The sequence below is a fragment of the Rhinolophus ferrumequinum genome, chromosome 2, assembly GCF_004115265.2.
Source record: "Rhinolophus ferrumequinum isolate MPI-CBG mRhiFer1 chromosome 2, mRhiFer1_v1.p, whole genome shotgun sequence".
Classification (NCBI taxonomy): domain Eukaryota; kingdom Metazoa; phylum Chordata; class Mammalia; order Chiroptera; family Rhinolophidae; genus Rhinolophus; species Rhinolophus ferrumequinum.
Window position 1 is genome coordinate 63,962,641 of NC_046285.1, and position 5,493 is coordinate 63,968,133.

A 5,493-nucleotide genomic window follows, 5' to 3' on the forward strand; every position below is an offset into this window, starting at 1 on the left:
AAAAGTGCCACATACCTCATTGCTGAATATCACAATGGTCACCTTTGAAGTACTCCCCTTGGGAAGCTATGCACCGACGCCAGTGCCTAGTCCACCCTTCAAAGCAATTTTGGAACTCTTTTTCTGGAATGGCCATCAGAGCTGTCATCGTATTACCCCTGATGTCCTGAATGTCATCAAAATGTCTTCCTTTCCATGTTTCCTTTATCTTTGGGTAAAGAAAGGAGTCATTGGGGGCCAGAACAGGTGAATAGGGAGGGTTTTCCAATACAGTTATTTGTTTACTGGCTAAAAACTCCCTCATAGACAGTGCCCTGTGAGCTGGTGCATTGTCGTGATGCAAGAGCCATGAATTGTTGGCGAAAAGTTCAGGAGTCTAACTTTTTCATGCAGCCTTTTCAGCACTTCCAAATAGTAAACGTGGTTAACTGTCCAGTTGATACAAATTCATAATGAATAATCCCTCTGATATCAAAAAAAGGTTAGCAACATCGCAGCAACAAGTTCACGAACTTAATTGTCATACCTCGTATACATATATACAAAATTCCAATATGATTTAAAAGAGAACACAGAGGCAAACATGTATATATAGAAATCTGCATGTTGGCAAATGAACAAACCTCTCTCTGTTCACCAAATGAGTCTTGAAAACAAATTAACCTTTAAAAACTACAATGTTAGACCCTTTGGTAGAGGATTATTATTGAGCTCTTCAAGGACAGGGATCTTGCTGAAATTCAGGCCTAGAATGATGCTTGGCATATAGTAGTTACTCAATAAATGTTTGTTGTGTGAAGGGTAGATGGATGATGAATGAATAGTATTTGATTAACTATAAGCAAAATAAGAGAATTAGTCAGTCTTTAGGAGCTGCATTATACATTTGATGTACTTCACCTAGCTCAGATCAATGTAGATAGTTTGATGGGAATTGTTAGAATTGGAGTGGGCTTTAGGAGTCATCTAGTTAAATCCTCTTACTTTACACATGAGAAAGTGAAGCTTAGAGAAGTAAAATGACTCACATAAGATGACTCAACTACTTTGAGATCTGACCTAACCTAGACTCCAGGATTCTGGTTTTGAATCCATAGTGCTGCCAAATGGTTGTCAAGAGATCTTAAGTTGGTTCCATGTAGACATGTTCATCTGTGTCATGCTGTAAGTGAGTGTGTGTGTGTGTGTGTGTGTGTGTGTGTGAGAAATACAATATTTCTGATTCCATGTTCAGATTCCTGCTGGTTTTCCTGTCACAACACCATTTTCGTAGGGATGGTCAACTCAATCTGCATATGCATGTCTTGTTTTCCTCCCTTCACCAGTTCTATCTTTCTTTGAATATTTTATTTTTGCTGATATTTTAGATTTAACCTCATTTTAGATTCCAGCAAACCTCATCATTGAAAACAGTTGGGCCCCTGTCTCAGGTGCCTGATGTATTTACAATCTCTACCCAATGAACATTTCAGTCTTCTGCAAGTGCAGTTACTATAATAGATTTAAGCTACATCATGTCATGCACTTTGCTGTTCACTTTCCATCTCAGGTACCCTCTACAGCTAACCTTTCAGCAGAATGACTTCTGTCATCATTAAAGGCTCCAGAGAGCTCCGTTACAGAGTAATAACCTTGGAAGCACTGTCCCCGATACCAAACCCCTCTCCACAGTCGGTTATAGAATTTGGTCCTCTCTGGCACTTGGTCACCCATAACATGGACACTGGCCTTCTGTGACCTTTCTATTTTTAATTGCAGTCTTATTTTCCTTCTCCCATTATTTCTTTTTCTCCTAGCGTCTGTAATGCCTTGTTTCGGGTCAGGCTCAGCTCAACTTCCACTTTTTTCACTTAACCTCCATTCTCTTGACAGCTCATTCTTTTCCTTGGTCAGAGCTGTGCTTTGCAGAACGTTCTCAGCCTAAAATTGGGGTTTTGATTCATGTGTAGGCAAAAGTTTGTATTTTGTTTTTACTTATAAAGTACTACTTTATACTTGAAAGAAAATATTGATTGAGCAGGGACTGCTGTAAGCATGAGGGATGGAGAAATGAGTGACGTCCCTGCACTCAATGAAGAGAACCTCTTAGAGGGGAGGGCGGAGTGTAAACGAATGCCCATTTCATAGAAATTAAGGAGTATAAAGCTAATCAGAAAAACTAAAGCAAGGTAAGGAAACAGACAAGAACACAAGGGTGAAGGAACAATATTTTGGGTGGAGTCAGGAAAATCTTTCCAAGGTATGACATTGAGCAGAAATAGGAATGAACGGAGAAAGTAGACACTGCAAAGACCTGGGGAAGTGTCTGCCAGGCAGAGGAGCTAACAGCTGCGAAGGCCTGGAGGTGGGAACAAACATGATCGTTTCAAAGATGGACAAGAAGGCCACTGTGGCCCGAGGAATGGAGCCAGAGGGGAATGGTAGAGAGGTGGAGAGTTGGGCCAGGGCCAGATCTCTTACAGCCTGGGGGGAGATCTGAGGAAGCCATTGGAGAAGAAGAGCAGAATGATGTGGTCTGAATTATGCCCTGCTAGGCTGTTCTGGCTGCTCTGTGGAGAACTGACTTGTGGGGCGAAATAGGCAAGAGTGGAAACAAGGAAGCCAATTAGGTGGCTTTTGAAGTAAGATCTAAGTATGATTTAGCAGATGGCAGTAGAGGTTATCAGAAGTGGTCAAATTTTAGATACATTTTGCTTTAATATATACTCAAGTAAAGGGAGTAGTCAAGAATGACTACTAGGATTTTAGCCTGAGCAAAAGGGGAATGGAGCAGCCATTAATAATTTGTGGAAGGCTGGAAGGATGTAAATATCTGGTTTGTGTGATGGGTAGGAAGAAATTCAAGAGTTCTGATTAGATGTAAATTTGAGATGTTAGATGTGGAAAATTCAAAAGACTAAAAAGACCTTTTAAAAATCTCAAATATAGTGCTCTAATTCAAAGGGAAATAACTGTTAACAGATTTTCCTTTCTGAATGTATATACTTCATATTTTTGATTTAGCTTTAAAATCTACTTTATATCAAAACAATTGTGTTCTTTGTACACGAACTCATGTGCAAAAATATATTGTATTACATGATGTTTTGATGTGTAAAGGAAATTTTCTGAAATTTCTCTCTATGCAAACTGAAACTCTCTGTGCAAGTTTTAAATATACAAGGCTGATAAGACTCGAGGAAAGCCCAGACCTTAACACTTGAAAAAATGGCTGGTGTTCTCCCAGTGTAAATACATTGTGAGAACATTGGTAGTGATGGCTGGATATGTAAGCCTCTCTCCATTCCCTCAGCTATTGATATTTAATATAAATCAGAGATAGAACAAGATGAGGTCAGCTTCATAAGAAGCTCTGTATCAGTCTGAAAAGAAGGTGGTATTGATTTTTAGAAGCTCAGAAGCTTCAGTGGTTTACAATGGAAACCTTCTGGATTGAGACTAAAGAGACCTGTATTCCAGTCCTAACGTTTTCACTTTATTACCTGCGGCCTTCAGTCTCACAATCTCTCTGGGATTCAGTTTTCACACATTTGGAGTAGGGTCTACACTAGGAAGCTTCTAGGACTGTTTGGAGGATTCAGTAAAATATGGAAATATTTCAAAGGTAATGAAACAATACAGAGTGTGACATAGAATATAAAATATTCTATAAAAACAACATATAATATACATATGATTTACATTGGAGTCACATTCCTGACTATGTTGTCCCATATAAATATGCTATGGTGGAATTACATGTATAAAAGATACATCAGTTTTCTTAACACTAAGAACAATAAAATTACACATTATCTGGAATTAAAAACATAATTTTCTCATATTTCCATATCACAATACAGATAATTATAAATAAAATTACATGTTGTAACATACTTATCTCCTATCATTAGCTGACTTAAGTAAATAGACATAACAACTACTAATCTCTATTATGAGAGAAAATATGAGCATTCACTACCAACCAAAAGTTTCTATGGATACTCCTGTTAATTTTTCAGTGAGATACCTGCATAAATACAAATTATGCAATTCCTGTTCTAAGTATATTGAAATAATCTTTGTGTGTGTGTCTCTGTGTGTGTGTGTGTGTGTGTGTGTGTGTATGTAATGTGCCTCTCTCGATTTTGTTCACATAGCTTTGTATACTACTTTGAATTGCAAATATCTGTCAAAAACTCCAGAAAGAGATATGTCTTATGGATAAAACTGAACTGCTGAACTGCATGGAGATTCAAGGGCAGTATTGATTTATACAGTTAATAACTTCCTAAATCTTAAAATCTTTAATTTTATTTCATAACCTCTACAAGTGAATGCTGAGTAAGGAATGAAAATACAATTGTTAACCAATAAAGTGTAACAGGTTTTAAAAAAAATTTTATATACCTATACCAGCAGGTATATGGGAAAAAAGCATATGAAAATTGTTTCACTTGTTTGTTTACATAATGCCTTAAAACTAAAACACTTGAAATTATTTATGAAACAATGTCCATAAAAATCATATGATTAAGGAAATGGATTTAAGGGGGAGATGAAGATAGGAACAGAACATGAACCTGGAGGCAGAGTTATTGCAAAACAAAACAAACAAACAAACAAAAAATTATGCCAAAAGATCAAAAGATACTTGCTAGTGATTTCATTGCTTATGATTTGGTTCTGACCTTCCTAGGAGGCTCAGCACAAAAGGAAACTTGAGTTATAAATCACAGTGTCAATCTTATGAAAGCAAAACAAGCTACTATGATGTAGGAATTTCCTTTGTTGTGTTTTGTTTTCCCCAACAGGAACACATTTATGTAAGTAGATATAATCTGAATTGTATAGATTGAGATTTCATTTTATTAAAATGCCATGGTTATCTACTTGATAGTGAGTCTTTATATTGATCAACCTATGCAATCCCTGGTGCTACAGAGGTCACCTGTGACTTCATAGGCATTTCCAAAAGCAGTCTAGTTTGGCAAGGCAGGTAATGACCTGAAAACTTATGATGAACAAAACATAGGGAAGTAGGAGAGGCTTGCAGAGGAAAGAGTATCAATCTAAAATCTGAAACTATGGTTTTATATCTGACATCAGTGCTTATTATTAGTTTTATTAAAAAAAAAGGAAACTTTCTTACCTTGTATTTTCTCATCTGGAAATTCTGATTTTGAAATAGATGACATTTAATCTGTTTTTCTAGCTGTAAGCATCTGAGTTTGAATTATACTCTGGAATTAGATAAACAAGGTGGGTTATCTTGAAACAGGAAAATAACATGCAGGATGATAGTGAGTGCCAGAGTAGGAGAAAAAGGACAACAGTGATTCATTAAACGTATTAATTCTGTAATATTTTTAAAATACCTAATTTTGGTATAAAGATTTTAAACATTTTTTCCATATATTTCTACTCTTCATATCCAAATGAATGCTTGCTTTAAGCTTTATCAACTGGGAAACTATACTAGTATATACAGCTGAAAAATTAAACTTTTCAAAT